We start from the raw sequence: 18090 nt of genomic DNA on the forward strand, positions 1-18090 counted from the left end.
GTGACTCTCACCCACATTACAATTTGAGAACCACTGTGATTATCATGATTTTTTTGTGTGAAACTGATTATCAGTTATCAAGTTTACCACTGAACCTTGCTTGTAGTTACATTGACATGACGTATAATGACTTTCAAAGTTTGCATTTTATTTTCCCTTCTTGGTGTGAACTGTTCATAGATGGCTATTTTCCCCACATTCAGTAACTGCTCTTACTTTTATATATTTTGTTAAATATATTAAATAATTCACTTCTGATGTAATTAAGAGTACACAGCAATGTGAGTTACTTCCAAAATTCACTTACCCTTCAAATCCTTATGCTTATTCAGAAAGTTCTGAGCATGTGTGATGGAAATTTTCAAGAATATATGCAGTAGATTCTCTAATTTCCACGTATTTCAAGGCTGGCCAAAGAGACTCCTGAAGCGGACACCAGAAAAGCCATTGAGAAGGGAAGACACCAATGCTGGAGCCTCTGGGTACCTGATTATCTTTGAACAGAACAGAAACACAAGTAGTCGGTCACCTGAAATTCATAGAGAATCTGCTATGGAGAAGGTTATTTTCAGTAAACTGGCAGTGTTACTAAATTTAAACTTGGCCTGGGTTTGCTGCTCCCTGATTTAGCACAGATGTCATTTAAAATTTCATGTCATTGTGAAGGCAGAATTGCATGATGCTGCTGCCTGCAGAGGATTCTGGTTGAATTCATATGGCTTTAAGTGACTATTTCTTCTAAACACTGCATCAAGTGGTATTACTTAATTTTATTTTTGATATGCAGACGCTAGATTTTGGTGCTGAATTCTTTCTAAGTCAAGGTTGATGAGTTCTCCTGGAAATATATCCTTACGTGAGCCTCTATCACACCCCATAAAAGATAAAATGTGATATTTTTACGAAATCCCAATGGAATCATCTGGTACTTTTGCTTTATTTTCTTTCACATGGGTAATGCTTGCCAAGATAATTAGACATAAACAAAAATAATATCCTTTCTAGTCAATATGTGTTGCCTCCTCAGGGAAACCAAAATTCTAGCACTTTGCTGAATGAGTCAAGCAGACATTGGTAGGGGCTAATGGAAAAAGAGAATAAAACATCTGATTTTAAAACTGGTAATTGACAATGCAAATATTCTCCTGAAGAGTAGAGAAAGCAACATATACAGATAAATACAAACTCAAATACAAAATGACAAGAGCGTAATATACATGTAAGCATAGAGTACACTATAAAACAACAGCTTTTCATAGAAGTCTTTAATGTTTGGCCACCCAGAAACCATTCCCAACTTTCTTCTTCCTTGCTACATACCACAAATAGAGAACAGAAAATCAAATCAAATGTTCACTTTCCTCATCCCCCTATGGCGAAGAATGGTTATGTGATTCCATTCTTGCCCATTAGCAAAAGAAGTATGCTGGGTAAGAAATCCAGGCAAAAATTTGCTTTATCAGAGAGGGAGACAAACCATGAGAGACTATTAACTATAGGAAACAAACTGAGGGCTGCTGGAGGGGAAGTGGGTGGGAGGATGGGGTAACTGGGTGATGGGCATTAAGGAGGGCACGTGACGTGATGAGCATTGGGTGTTATACGCAACTGATGAATTATTGAACTCTACATCTGAAACTAATGATGTACTATATGTTGGCTAATTGAATTTAAATTTAAAAATTTGCTTTCTTGATGAGAGATTCCTGTCCCTCTTCCCTGTTTCACATAACTGCTTGCCTTGAATGGTGAGGATGCGATATTTGCAGGTAGAGCAGTCATCTTATCATCATGATGTAAAACACAATGAAAATCTAGAAAAACACAAAGGTATAGGTCCTCTTTTGATGAGCTGCTGAACCAACACTACCAACTGCTTCCTCTGGAATTCTATTTGTTTACACTACAGGGTTTTCTGTTGCTTGTGAACAGAATCATTGCAGGTTGACAAAGTGCTGAAAAAACATTTGTTAAAAAGTAAATGCCATTGTTATAATTGTAACGATATCTATCTTTTTACATTATTATCTGCAAGTTCTCATTCTGTGGAGTCAAGGACAGCCTTTATTAGGCTGGTTGAGGTTCAAACTTGCCTTCTTTTTTACTTCTAGGAGAGCTGTACATGTGGGGAATAATGGGTCACAGGATGATGGTAACTAATTAGAATAAAATGAAATGGAGAGCCTAGTCTAGAGCTGGGTTTGGAGGAAGAGGGTCCAGTATCATGGTTAATAAAAGGATCTCATCTTTGCTTCAGTGCCAAAGCTATCACGTTAGTTGAAACCTCAGTGGAAGAGTCTGAAATTCCATTACAAAATTCATTCTTAATATCTTGTGACATCCTGTGGATTCTGTTTGAAATATTGTTCCATCCATCACTTCATTACTTCTTTTCATCAACATTTCATCACAGTCTGAGCTTTCACTATCTCTTTCCTAGACTATTGCTGTAGGCTCTTTAACAGCTTCCCTTCTTCTTACTTTTCTTAAACATTCCAGTATGGCCTATAATTACTTTAAGATTTAACTTCTTAAAACATTTCATTAGATCCCTTTTCTGTTCAAAATATAAGAGCTCCTTTTGGTCTATTGGATTAAGTCCAAGGTCCTTAAATCGGCATTTAAGTCTCCCCATAATATAGATATAATTAATAATAAAATATAGATTCTTCTAGATTTCCTATCTCCCTTCCCTAACACTCTATATGGTTTGGTGGGAGGATATGTCTCCACTGCAGAGGTGCACCTAAGTAGCTTAAGATAATCCATGTATCTCAATCTTTACCTACAATTTTAGGAATAAGCACATGACCTTAAGAGGTTAATGATTTCCATTCTGGGGTCTTCTCTGACTTATTATGTAAAAATACAACTTTTGCTTTTCTTGCTGGACATAAGCGTGTGACCATGTAACATTTGGAACTACTGGCAACCATCTTGGGATCATGAGAGAACTTGCCAGAACTTAAGTCAACACCAAGGAAATAGCTGAGAAATAGAAAAAGAGGAGCTGGGTCTGAGCATGTTGTTTCACCCCTGGACAGAGTTTTGCTTGTAGGTAGAATACTCTGAACTTTTCAGTTATGTGTGAATTTATAGACTCTTTTTAAAAAATTACTATTAGTAAGCCAATCTGGGTTGGTATCCTCTATTACTTGCAACCAAAAAGAACTTTGCAATGTATTTATGTTTTTGTGCATCTGCCATTTCAATCATTTCTACTTCTCTATTTCTATTCTTTCTTTAAGAAGATCAAGCCCTCTTCCTCCATGATACATTTCCAGATTCTTCTAATTCATAGTGAGAGAACTCTAATTTAAACCATGTTATGTTTCATTGTATGTACTAATAAAAGCACTCACCAAGATATATGATGCTATCATTTCATTATGACTCTCAAATCTTTAGCTTAACATTTTTTTCTCTTATCTCGCAATTTTTATTTCTAACTGAATAGTTGACATCTCAACTTGGATGTCTTGAAGGCTCTGCAACCTAAATCTTTCCATAATCAAACTCTTAAAAACCTTCCTCTCAAGCACAGCTTTCCTCTAGTGTCCCTGTTTTTTTTTTTTTTTTTAAACACCACCATCAACATCAGTTGGAGAAGCCAAAAACCAACATTTTAAAATGGAATCAGAGTAGATTTGATTCTTCTTTTCTCCTTCAGCCCCAGGATTTGATCATCAAGCGCTTTTGATTTTATTTCCTAGTTTTCAAATCTACCTACTTTGTCTGTTTTCTGTCTATATCCTCTCCATATTCTCTCTCCTGCTCCACTAGCATCACCACCACCACTAAGATGTTGTCTGTTGTCTGGAATGCTGCTTAAATTTTTTTCTTTCTCCCATCTCACATTTTGTTTCCCTCCAATATTTTTTCCTCGTGGCATTTAGAGTGGAATATCTATCCCTTGTTTAAAATCTTCAATGCCTTCCCACTGTTCTTAGGGTAAAGAACAAGGCCATATCACCCAATCCCTACCTAACTCTCCAGCCTCATCTCCCTGGAGGACAGTGACCATTTCTGTTTTTAAATACACTCATGTTTAAAAAATCCAACATTCAACAGAATGTTTAGCACATAATTGGCACTCAATAAATAGGTGTTGAATGAGTAACTGCCTTGCAATAACTCTTGAACCATGAACCACACTTTGTTATTTTGTCTTGTATATTCTATTTTCTGTGTTATTTGTAAGTACATTGAAGATAAAGAAGTGTCATGTTTCTCTGTAACCTATAGCAGAATGCCATGTGATAGGAGGAGTTCAGAAGGTATTCAATTACATTGCTATTGATATTTCTACTCTGATTCCTTTTTAAAAGGTTGAAGTTCATTCTCTCACACAATGGATAGTTATCACTTGTCTATAAGGTTAAAACTGAATAAGGGTAAATTTATTATGTGCAAATAATGGAAGTAAAAAATAGAAAACTTATTTCCGATCACAATTCTATGGAATTTGCACAGATTAATTATAAAGGACCTGTTTTTCTGCATCACATGGAAAAGCTCACATAAGCCCTGAGTTATGTGGACAAACATTCAAACATCATGTTTGTAATTTTCACTGTCATTTTTTCAAACATTTTATATCTTTCTTTAGAAGTCTTTACCTTTGAAAAATATAAGCAAAATTCAATACTTTAATTAACAGCTGAAGTCTTTTTGGGTAGAGACTGATTTTGAAAAATAGGTATCCCAAGTACAAATTAATTCTTAGTTATTGGATATTTACCTGAAAGGGTAAAAAGAATTTCAGAGATTCAAAGGTAGGTATGAAATTTTAGCTTATGCTATAAACTGATATTACCCAAAATAAGGGCAATATTTCTGAGGGTAGCCTAAAATGAGAATACACATGAGCAACCCAAAAGCAATGAAACAGGAAGACACAGGGATGCATGCTTCTCAAAGGCTTCTGACTATTAGCTGTGGCCAGATAATGTTTTCCAGGTTGGGGAATGACAAATGGAATTAGGATTGAGGAGATCTAAAGGAGGAAAGGCCAAGAAATACAAGAGTAGACAATGTAAATTTTCTACCTGAAAAAAAATTCTTGAGCAGGCTTGACCTTCTGTTTCTTAAGAATTAGTTGAAGTTTGCCTAAGGGATATTTATACAAGAGATAATTGCCTTTGGGTTTCTACAGGCCTGTCGTTCAGTTATAAATATCTTCTAGTTTTCTCAGGATATTGAATCTGTTAGGGAGTTTGTAAAAAATTTTTTAAAAAAGTAAAGAAATAAAAGACAAGGAACCTTTCTTATGGAATGCATTTTGAGAATGGCTACAAATAGTTGTCCTAAAAATCAGAGAGCAGGATAATTTAGTTTTTCTCTAGGGTATTAAAAGATATTTTAGAAAAGCAGTGATTCATGATTTAATATTTAACTGCTTTTCAAGCAAAATAAGAAATTCTACCAGGGTATAGACATGATTTTTTTTTTTTCTGTAACCTAAGTTCTAAGGAATAGGCTGAAGTGGCACTGTTAATTTCACCCCTCTTTAATAAATAAAAGGTGAGCTTAACTACATGATGGAAGGACATATTCTTATGCTCTTCTTTACACACACTTCTTCCCTGTATAAAGAAAAAATGGTTTTCAACTGTAGAGTATTTTCACTTGTGAAACATTTCCATTTTATTTGTTCATTTCTTTATTGATTGACTAGATTTGTCCTTTTGCATGAAAATTGATACATGTTCTAAAATTATAGCAAAAGCCTTTTGTATTTTTTAAAAATCGATTCTTGTTAAGAGTATGAGATTGCCAATGGATATCACTGTCTTTCTATAGTGCTGTATTATGATTTTTAAAAACACATGGAATAAAGATGTTTGTTAGAGTGCTAAAAAATAAGAATATGAGATTGCCCATTATGTACACCTTATGTGGGTTTTCCTCTCAATCTTGCATAAAAATGCCGAAAGGTTTATTTACCTACCTTTAGCTCAAAGATTAAAATACCCTATAACAAAAATGAAAATTAAACAAGTAAAAGACACATATAAGACATCCATGATTATCCCAAGATGATCAACCTTCTGTGATGTTCTCAATAAGAGTGACTGAAGAGTTTGGGAACTCCCAATCCTCCATTAAGGAGATGTGGAAATAATGTCATTATAAGGAGACAGGATGTAATGTGATTAGAGAAGCTAAAATTGTATTACAATAGGGAGGGGGATGGCTAGATGACAGTAGTTAAAATGTTTTCTTTTTGAGAAGATCCATCTCCCATAAAATAATTCTTACACAGCACCCTAGAGTTTTGTGGAACATGGTTTGGGCACCATTAGCTTTGAGAGTAAAGGAGAGAAAATCTAAGAACCAGAAGTTGCCAGTGTTGATCAAGATCTCACATCCTGATCTCCTTGTCGCTGGAGAAGTCATTTACTTAGAAGATTCCTCAGACTTCCCTTTGATCTGAACTGAACATCCCTCACAACCATTCATGTTTACTGGTCAGCTCCCCCTATGACTGTCGGGTCAGGGAGAGGCACTGTAGATAAAGGACACAAAGGACACCGATATTTTGGACACAGGAGTGGAGTGGTTCAGGTAGTTCAGTCCCTTGGAAGTCTGATCAGAATGATGTCGTCTCCTTGAGTTTAACTCTCAGGCTGATAATGCAGAAATTCAGATTCTGAGTAGTGATAAATTCCACAAGTGCATTATGGGGTTCATGATAGGCTGCCATCTATCCTGCTCCTTCTAACACACTGATCTTTACTCTGTGGCTCTGCCATGGGCATTTTTTTCAGGTCTTTTAAAAAAGAGATCATTAAGAAGCCTGTTATTCTTGAATTCCTTGTACTACGGTGATAATTAGTACAAATCATACACAATTCACAAAGACACTCACAGATATACATGTTCAGTCTAACTAATTAGGTAAATATTGGATACTTATAATAGGTTGAAAATTGTGTGAACTTACATAGCTCTACTCAAAATTTGTAGAATATCTTTGTACTTACAAGTTTTTTCTTAGTCAAATGTTTATTCTTTACTCCTTCCTACTTTAAACTGTATTTATTTACTTGCTTTTGATTAATAAGAATTGAGGGCATAGACTATGCGGTCAACATTCCTCTGCCCATAGTAGAATGTCTGGCTTACAGCAGATGCTTAATGCATGATGATGATCACTGCACATAAGATTTTGCATGAGTGCAAAAGAGAAAAATGTTTCTAGCCTTTATCTACTATCATTTTCATTTATTTCTAGAACTGGCAAGACAGAAGATTTGCATTACTTCTGAGCATAGGCATGATGCATTTAGATATGCTTTTCCATCTTTCCACAAGATAAAATATATGCCATATAACAATTGGTGCTGCAATTTTATGCTAAACTGAAATATTTTAGACTTTGATGGGCTCAACAGATATATACATACAGAAAAGATAGATGTCAAAGAACAGGAAAATGTTTAACTATCTCTATCTTAACACTGCTAACTATAAGCCATGTTATCAGTGCTGTTTTCTTAGAATGTTTCTTAGGAAGTGAATTACACATACTTTATATGATAACTTTAAAAATGGGTCTACCTATGCTAAAATGATTTGAGATATCTTCTGGCCTTATAAAAAATGGAAGTTATAAATGTGTTCCAAAAAATTCTTCACAACAAAGACTAACATATTTTTGGTAGAGGGCAAGGTCAATGACACTGAGAAATGTAGGAATTTCATGTGTTAATTTATACTACTGCACAGCATGGAGGGTTTTTTCCTCAAGCGTATTTGGCAAAAAAAAAAAAAAAATTAAGACGCATGATTCCTTCTGTTAATGTTCTCAAGGGAAAGTTCAAACAAGTCCAAACTAACAAGATATTAATGTTGGATTGTTATGGAAATTTCTCTGAAATGGGGCTAGGTCATGTGGCTTCTAATTCAGTCTCTAATGGCCTGAGATATACAGTTCCTACCCAAAGGGTTTTTATTTTGTGTATACACATGAAAAGAGGTCTGACCGAACCAGGGGTTTTTAAACCTTGGCTGCACATTAGAATATACATGGATTTAAAAAATACCCATAAGCAGGCTCCATCCTCAAAGATGCTGGATCAATTGGTCTGCAGTGGGAAAAAGGAGTCTTGTAAATTACCCAGGTGATTGTAATATGCAACCTGAGTTGAGAATCACGGAATGTATACCTTCTAAGCATCTCTAGTGCCCAAAGTTTATCATTCTGGAATTTCTGGGAAAGTCTCTTTTAAATAAACAGGCAGACGCGTGCGTGCACACACAAACACACACACACTTGGAAATTTGTTCATTAATCTGGACTCTAGTCTGATGGTAGTTTTCTACATTAGTAAGCTCTAGATTTTCAACTAACACCCTGCATGCAAATCAGATAAAGTATTAATTAACAGGGAGGGTAGTTAGAGGAAAGAGAAGCAGAGAAACAAAATATAAGTGCTGTCAGAATATAAACTTTCTAATATTGTACCTGCTTATCATAGAATACATATACATATAAAATTATATATAGACTCTTAGAATTCTAAGCTTTTTATAATTCTTCTACTTTGAGCATATCTTAGCAACTATGAAAAGATAATCATGATAGAGGAAACAAAGTTCACTGCTACAGAAATACTGAGGATTTGTCTAATTAAAGGAGATACATCTATTTCAAGGAAACAGATACTTGATGATTGTTTACTGGATGAGTAAAACTCTCCCACATCCTAAATGGAGATCTTATGTTTATCTGATGATTGGAAAAGATCATTCCTAGGAAAATGTTAATGGCTTGGCTTTGCTAAAGGAAGATCCAGAATGTCTCTGACCCCAATCTTAAAACTGGTATGGGGTTTCTTTAGGGAGGGAGGGATAGTGTAATTAATAAGGATATCTGAATGAGACCTCCATCTCCTCTCATTTGTACTTCTCAGGCCACAGTTAAGGGGCAGTTATGGTTTGAAACCAGGAGATGAGAACCATGGCCCTATTTTGCCACCTATATTCAGCTCTGGCCTCTATTTTTGAGAAATGACAGTAGGGACAGAGTGCTAACGGTCGTATCTGAAAGGCTGCCCAATTCTTAGATCCTCTTTTCTGGGTGTAGGGGTTTAATATCTAGAAAAAAGTAAAACCATAGTCACTAAAACGTATTTAAGTAGATAACGTTAATTTGTTCATCCAATAAATAGTTACAGTGTGCCTTCTTTGTTTTAAGCCATGAGGATATAAAGATTCTTAGATAATTTGCAAGCACGCAACTTTATTCACTGACTTCATTAAACTGTTTTAAGTCAATTCTCAAGCTTTTACACACACAGACACACACACACAAACCTTCCTTACTTTACTCCCCATTCCACCAGGAACTCATTTTTTTTTTTTTAATTCTTTACTAAAGTGACTTTAGGAGCTGTCAGTAGAACCTCTTCCGTTCTCTGTGCTTGAATTAATGATGATGTCTCTGATGCCAGGTTCCTATTCTTTCACTCTGATCATAGCCCCTGCACACTTTCTAACCCGGGGGGAGGAGAGGCTCTCCACCTCATGATGTACATCCCATCACAGCCGCCTTTTTTTCCCATTCGTAAACCACCAATTCATAAATCACTAATTTGCCATCTAAGTTTACTAGGCATGGCTCTTCTCAATTTATTTTTAATTCCCATCTGAAAATCTCTCAATGAAAGGAAAGGACCCAAAATATTACAATGTTAAAGGCAAGAATGTCAGATACGGGGGGAATGGAGAAAGGATCTATCTGATGGACATCCACTGGTGGTGAAAAATATTTCTTGGGATTATTGAAATCATCCTTTGTCACTAAACATAAGACAATGTTGTTGTTCTGACTTAAATGCTTCATGAAAAATGGGAGTAGACTCACAAATATATTTTTGTAATTTAAAGTGTAAAAAAAGCCCACCATGTAATCTGGACTCCCTTCTCTATGTAATTATAGTCATTTTCTAAAGTGTCTAGTATGAAAACACAGACCACACTGTAGTTTTCAGTAATATCTTATGAAAAGAGCATCTCAGAGCTTAAAATCCAGTATGCTGTTCTCTGTACTGCATCACCCCAAACTACCTAAGACGCTTGCTTTTTTGGATGCAAACATTGATCACATCACTAATGAAAGTCAAAGGTGCCCTGGGTTGCTCAAGAACATTATTCCAAGTACTATCACTTGGACCTGCAATGTTGCCAGAGAAACAAAGAAGCGTGAGGTCATCTGCCCAAAGTGGTTTTGATTATCAATGGGTTACATAATCAAAGCCATGAATCACCACTAAGACCTGCAATAAGCAGAACAGGATTAAAAAAGAGAAAAGAAATCATGAGGTGATTCGTAGCATTTAAAAGAGACCTCTTTCAGTTCGTTAGTTATGTCTAAATATTTAAAGAAACATCAGATTGTTTTAGACTACAAAGAAAATATCTTATCTCCCTATTCTTGCCAGGCCCTTTAACTGCAACTCCAAAAGACAATAATTGCTTTCTAAAAATTACCCTCTTTGATAAACCTTGCTGGGACAGTTTAGTATGGAAAAGTCAAAATGTTCTTTTAGGCAGTTATATACTTAATCAGGTCAAGAACAGATAAACACTGTTAATGTTTCCTCTTCTTTTCCTTCTCATTTTCTCCATGCTTTGCCTCTATTATTTCTTGTACTACTTCTGAAGCAATATTTTCCTTTTTATCTACTTTTATTATACATTCTCTCTATAACCACCCAGTTTTTTTTATTAATTTTTTTTACGGCAGATATCCACTGAGAAAGATAACATTTCCATTCAACTTTTCTATCATGACAGATTCTCAGCTCTTATCAGGTAAAGTCATAATGTGGAAATTTATCCCCCTAGTAATAAGATCTCAGGTAATATCCCTTCACTATATTGATTTTGCAAAAAGTCACATCTTTTTTTTTTTTTTTTGCTAGACTTTGAAGCACAGTGATGGCGCTCCATCGGAGATTTTGAAAAGGCATGTTGAAATGTCTCCAACTAAACTAGGCTAAGGAGATTGTATGGGGATATGTAATAGAGAACTATTAGAATAGGGGAAGAATTGCCACAGAGCGGCATGACCAGATCCACAGGGTATAAACATATTCATTTTCCCGAAACAGTCAGTTAAAATATGAACTTCTCAGAAAGACATAAAATGACATCATAAATTAATTCTCCTTTCTAGATTGAAAGATCCATGGGGCAGGTGTCTTGTATCCTCAGCACCAAGTTCAATACATAGTCTGTAGTTTCACTAGTCACTTGTGGCTTGAGTACTTGAAATGTGACTAGTCCAAGCTGAGATGTGCTGTAAGTAAAAAATACACACTGGATTTTGAAGATTTGGTGGAAAAAGAAAAGAATATAAAATATCTTAATAACTTCAATATGGATTACATGTCAAAATGGTAGTATTTTAGATATATTTTATTAAAATATATTATTAAATATATTTTTGCCTGTTTAATCTTACCTTTTTTAAGGTGGATACTAGAAAATTGACTCACAATATATTTCTATTAGATAGCATTTGTCTAAAGAACTCTGTATTATGTGTTAAATGAGCAATGAGTGAATGCATGTCTGAATGAATGAAAGGTGCCTTCATCTAAAGCTAACACTACCAGAATGAACACTATCTAACTTTTGATGGAATGATACTCAAGAAAAATAGGTCAACAACTGTAGTAGACTTTATCGATGTCACCAACCCTTCACCTCTTCCAGCATCCATGTGCATTGCTACATGCCTTTGTAATCTCTCCTGATAGGGACATAGAATGTCTCCCCCTACTCCCTTTCTTTGGGTTTGGTCATGTGACTTGTTTTGACCAATGAAACATTAGAGAGCATGATGTGACCAAAGGCTTGAACAATGCTTACACTGTTGACTTTGCTCTCCAGTGCTTCTGCCACTGTTGTGAGAACTTGCCCAGGCAGGAAGAGGATGGGAGACATGGAGAACAAAACTAAGCTGCCTCAGCAGAGCCCAGGCTAATCCCCTGCTGATTCCCAGCCACATGAGCCAACAGCTGAGATCATCACAGCTACCCAGCCCAGCACAGCCCAGATCAGCCAATTCCAAATGACTCAGAGACCCATGAGATAGGTACGTGCTTATTTTTTTTGTATGCTGCCAAGATTTTGTGGTTATTAACCAGTCTCTTCTTAAATACCTAGCTGCTACAGAAGTGTAATCTTCATAAAAGCTCAGCTGCTTTCATTTTTTTAATGTGACAATTCACACTGGAAACCTTAAGGTCATACTTGAAAATCCCCCTCTCTCTAACCTCTCAGATAAAATATTTTTGGCCATGATGGCAAGTATGAGAACTAGCGAAGAAATTCTAGCAGAAGCTGGCCAAATTCATCCCGGAGATATAACTCATTGGTTATCATGGAGAGTTTTAAGGCAAGCATCAGCAGGCATGCTAAAACTTAAATGGCATTGAGTAGCACAAAGTAATTCTTATTTTTCTAAGCAAATGGTGGATTTGTTAAAAAGATCCCTCCTATGGTTGTTCCTAGTTTTTTTTTTTTTTTTGTTATTAGGGAAAAGCTGTTAATATATGAGTATTCCCAGCTTTGTTTTATCTCACTGCTTGTTGAAGATGGTACAGGCTGACCACTCAAGTCACTCTATACCCTCCCCTCAAGATGCTCCTGGGAAGGTCCTATTAGCGCCCGATGGGTTCTTTGGGCTTTTGTGATGCTCAATACGAATGTTGACAGTGACAGAGAACAGGAATGATGGGTAGAAAAGTAGAAGGGGAAGATTAGGAGAACTGTGTCTTTTTTTAAAAGACAAAAAGCTGTAGAAGATCAGGGATGGCAGAGGGTTTTGTGAAGAAGTTTTAAATGAGAGGACTCAGAGAAAGTAGGGATGTAAGGGACCATGGTCAGAAAAGGAAAGGAGGTTTTAACAAATGTTCCTACAGGTTTTGTTGCTTACATGATTTGACAGTGTAGGTAGACAACCTGAGTTAATTAATTACTTTTTAAAAAATAATACCACTTCTCTGAGACTGGCTTCTGAGGATCACAACTTCTGCCAGTGATGATCCTATACGAAAAGTTTAACATGGAATGGAGTCATAACATGGCGGAGAGAGTAGAAGAACACATAGGACCTATAGTAATATTCACTTCCCATATTGTTTACTAGCTGCCTAGCTGGACCATTCCAAAACTCATTTGTTTGATTTATACCACAGAGATAATAATATATTCCATAATATATTACATAGGTTGTCTTCAAGATTAAATAAGACAGTGAATATTAAAATGTCTATCACATTGCTCAGACATAAATGTTAGTTGAAATGTTGAGCACAGTATTTTCTTTGTGAAAATTCGAAGTTTGGTCTATAGTCACTGTAAAAGTTGACCTGTATCCCCAAGCTGTGCTCCAAAGTCAGTAGCAGCAGCTGACAGCTTAAGGAGCTGCTAATTGACAAACACAGCTTTATTTTCTTTACAGTTACTTTTGTGGAGGCCAAAGGAACTACGCTTCTTCCCAGCCATTACTGATGAGGGGCTTCCCAAGGTGGAGCAGACTCAAATGCTAGGAAGCTCAACAAATAATATGAACACTTACAGGGACTTCTTATTTGTTTATTCATTCATTCATTCATTCATTCATTTAAAAAGAATTATTTCTTTTTATTTTAGAGAGAGAGTGTGTGCATGCGGGTGGGGGGGCAGAGGGAGAGAGAGTCTTAAGCAGACACCACACTGAGAGAGGAGCTGCATGTGGGGCTCGATCTCATGACGCTGAGATCAGGACCTGAGCCAAAATCAAGAGTCAGATGCTTAACCGACTGTACCACCCAGGAGCCCCTTATGGAGGATTTTTAAATTAAATTTTTGAAAGATCACCTGATATGCTACTGTATGTAATGCTATCCATTACTACCCTAAGTTATTTTGTGGAGAAGACAAAAGAGGTTTACCCTTGATCAAAATAGTGTCACATATTGTTTTCGGAAGTGAAACGTGAAAACTAGGGTGTTACTGCAGGGGAACTGACTCTGGTCGGACAAAATTCTAGTTTTCATTAGCAATACAACCAGTGAATCACAAGGTGGCATCTAGGTTTCAGATACTGCTCTGCATGAACTCTATAGAGCCATATAGAAAAGGCATTGGCAATCTATGGTTTCAAGTTACAATACAAAATTGACGACTGTAGGCAGCATCTTGCCCAAGGTTGCAAGGAATGCACATAAGAATAAATTAGCTGAAGAAGATAAATATGCTTTTCTGGAAATTGGAAAACACCAAGACAGCATCGTGCTTCTGACCTTACAAAATGAAGGTGTAGAGAGAACCGAAGTACTAATGTGCGACCTAACCCACAGCTGTGAGACAGGGATGAATTACAAAAATCCACCTGGCTCTTCTTACACACTTGTGAATAATGCTTACTAGTAAATGGCAAGTCAGGATCATCATCAACAATAATGTGTTGGTATGCAGCCAGCCCACCAGCACAGATCGCCACACCGGAGCCCCGCAGGTGAGAAGGACAGATGACAACAGGGTAACTGAGCAGATGTGGTTTGGTGAGCTGCTGCGGGGACGGCCACAAGCTGCGAGGACAGATACAGGCTTGCAAGGACACTGAAGCACAATTTCAAGGTACACCGTGGAGAGCAGTGGACTGCTGCGAACCAAGAGTGCCTGATAGATTGCTCTGACACACAGCAATCAGGGAGAGTGGCCCCGTTTCCAAGAAAAATACCAAGCAAACCTGGCACGAAGAGCAGACTCTCAGAATCCCAGGCTCTGCCCATAGTCGTGGAAGCAACAAACAAGAAATCGTTTGCACATACAGGTGGGAAAGGAAAGCTGCATATATATGATGTCCAAGCCTGGTTAGTTATGTTAGAGCTAAAGCTCCTGGAAAGTATTCTGTGCTTTGTAGCAATATAAAGGTCAAAGCTTTGGGGAAAGGGCCCAGGAAAGACAGATCATTCAAGTCTCATGACCCCGTTGAAGCTGTGGCTTAAATGATGCAGCAGCATGCACCTTCAGGCTTCTTATAGGTGCTGTATTATATTCTTTGTTAATAACATGTCTTCATAGAAATTTGTAGGAACAGTGCTTGTCCAGCATTCACTTATTTCCACAATTACTGGCAAAGGGAAACATGTCACACAGCAATATTCCATGAACTCAATTACCAGGGGGAATTACTGAAGACTGGCAGGTAGGGCCGAGCCATGTGAGTTTTGTAATTTGTCTGATATCATCTCTGCTTAAGTCACAGTGTTTTTGTGTGGATCAAAAGTGATAACAGATACAGACATGATGTGTAATCCATCGAGCACTATAGACACATATTGCAGGCCTTAAAGTGTAATCAAGAGGGCTTCAACAACAGTGTTCAAAGCAGACCTAGTACAATTTGCTCTTCTACTCCTCTCAGGGTTAACAGACAGTGATACAGTTTGTCTGCCAGTCACTTAAGCTAAGACAAACACCAAGTAGCTTTAATGATAGTTTCAGCTGCATTTCTATAGCAGTGCTCCTATTAAGAGAGAAAAGGCGCAAACTCTCCTCCTTGTGCCACCTTAATAGTCCTAGGAAAGCCACCTTCCCACTCAAAATCAGGTTGTATATTGGCGGGTTTGTTTAGACTTTACAAACGTACCGAATGTAAGGCTCACCAATTTATAGTCACTAAAAAGCATGTAGGTTGTATTCTGTTCTACTCTCATAACAGGAGCACCTTCAAAGAGAAAAGATTTCTTTTTTAGCTCAATTCTTTACTTACATAGACAAAAAACCCCAAACAAAACAAAAACAAAAACTCACCAACAACCCTGAATTAAAAAGTAAATTCTAATCTTCTACTACAACCTGCTTTCATTTATTGTGGTCATGGGAATAAGAATGGTAAGAACAGATTCAACAACAATCTCTTTTCTAATTTTCTCTTCTTTTTAATCAGACTTCCTGCCTAAAATAAAGTCATGTTCATATATGTGTTCTTTTCTTTCTTTTCCTTGGCCTCCACTGCAGAATTGGTAATTCACACAACTGTGGGTTATTGTTTTCTCTTCTTTCCAAATATCGCCCTATGGGTAATCCTCTACTATTGCTAGTCTTGTTGCAACACAGTAGTTTTTCTGCTGTCATGAATTTAACACATGGGACGGTGGGGAGAGCGCTCTGTCATTTTGTAATGGTGTCAATTTGAATCGAGAGTACCAGCAATTAAGGCAATGAGAGAGTTAACCCAGTGGCCACCAATGTATTAGGCTGTTTTCTACTTGTTCCTTAGTGATGAAAACAAAACTGTATCTTCATGAGAAATGAAAGAGAGATAAACCAAGAATGAGAGATAAATTTAAGAAAAGTAGAAAAAGAACTTGAGCTCTGAGTTGAGTCTGAGAAATAGGGGTGACTGACAGAAGTACAGTTTTGAAGAAAGCACTAAAGTTTCTACAAATAGTTTGTAATAATACATATTTGGTGATTCCAAAATATCAGAACATATTTCGTAAAGAAACTGTCTCACGTTTAAAAGTTTGATAGTAAAAAATAAATTTAAGAAACTCTTTGGGGTTAAGCACTTTGTTTTTTAGTCATTATTCACTTTTCCCAGTGTCCTCGAACATTGCTGCATTCCATATTTGCATTTCTATCCTTTATTTAATATCTGTATTTTTTTCGATTTCGTATACTGAATTGCTTAGCCTGTAAACATAAAGCAGAGTTAGAAACCTTAATTTTTATTATTTGTTTTTGAAGTCATTGAAAAATTATTTTACTAACTGAATTTAAAAGCCTAACCTTGGGGCGCCTGGATGGTTCAGGTGGAGGAGCATGCAACTCTTGATCTCAGGGTCATGAGTTTGAGCACCATGGGTGCAGAGATTGGGTGTAGAGATTACTTAAATTAAAAAAAAAAACAAAAAACCTAAAAGCCTAAGCTTGTTTTATTCACAATCATATATGAAATAGTCACTATGGGTCTCACCGATTACATATTTATATAGATGCCCACCTTTTCTTGGGAACCAGATCTAGGGTGAATGGTTGAAAATGAAAGAGCAACTAATCTTTGATTAGAATATCAGAGTATGAACGATTGCTATAAAAACTGCATCTCTACATAAGAAAGCAAGCACTAACAGTTTACTGTAGAAAGTTCTGTTGTTAGCTTTTCAAGATTCACCCAGCAAATGAGTCAGATATTTACCAGACAGCCTGAGAAAAGACTGTATGGTCACTAAATTGCTCTGCACTACTTCATCTTGTTGATGGTTCATGAATTCATCAAATATTTATTGAACACCTGCTATGGGGCCAGGAACTGTGTTGGGCTGTAGGGATAAAATAGTAAGGAAAACCAGACAAAGCCTCTTCTTTCATGAAGTTAATGTCTAATGACTCAGTTTAAAAATGTTTTGGGGTACCTGACTGGCTCAGTTGGAAGAGCATGAGACTCTTGATCTCAGGGCTGTGGGTTTGAGCTCCACACTGGGTGCAGAGATCATTAAGTAAATAAATAAACTTTTAAAAAGTTTTAAAAAGAGCGAAATTTGTAGGAAAATAAAAACTGCAATAACTGAATAATAAAAATAATGACAATCCTCACTTTCCACAGTTCTGATATGCACAAATTTCAATTAATATGGTACTGTGCAAAGCAAGGATTGCCTGTAGCATATTATCAGTTGTTTCCATCCAAAAGCAGTTTTTTTTTAATGTTTTATTTATTTATTCATGAGAGTCAGAGAGAGAGAGAGAGAGAGAGAGAGGCAGAGGCAGAGGCAGAGGGAGAAGCAGGCTCCCCACCTAGCAGGGAGCCTGATGCAGGACTCGATCCCAGGACCCTGGGATCATGACCTGAGCCGAAGGCAGATGCTTAACCATCTAAGCCACCCAGGTGCCCCCAAAAGCAGAATTTTTAAGCTGAAGGTATTGTTTACTCAATCTTACATCTACTCTGATTTGTTTTTTAATTTTTTATGTGTATATGCTATGTGAGCACATCTGTGATACTTTTCGTGGTCCCTGCTGATAGCAAGTGATGCCCAGCTTTTCAGAGTCTTGTCAAGACTAGCCCATTTAATCAGT

General features: G+C 36.7%; 1 protein-coding gene across 6 annotated transcripts in view; it reads right to left on the reverse strand.

The window, feature by feature from the left end:
- The window catches only part of HS3ST5 (heparan sulfate-glucosamine 3-sulfotransferase 5), a 264957-nt gene that overhangs the window by 163123 nt on the left and 83744 nt on the right, over positions 1–18090 (reverse strand). For all 6 annotated transcript variants that reach the window (XM_025860618.2, XM_073893805.1, XM_073893807.1 and 3 more), the window contains one exon: positions 308–494. The gene's annotated coding sequence lies outside the window, so the exon portion shown is untranslated. The remainder of the gene's footprint in view (positions 1–307; positions 495–18090) is intronic.

The sequence above is a fragment of the Callorhinus ursinus genome, unplaced genomic scaffold, assembly GCF_003265705.2.
Source record: "Callorhinus ursinus isolate GAN/ISIS: 27379988/994484 unplaced genomic scaffold, GSC_fseal_2.0 scaffold6, whole genome shotgun sequence".
In the NCBI taxonomy this organism is placed as follows: Eukaryota; Metazoa; Chordata; class Mammalia; order Carnivora; family Otariidae; genus Callorhinus; species Callorhinus ursinus.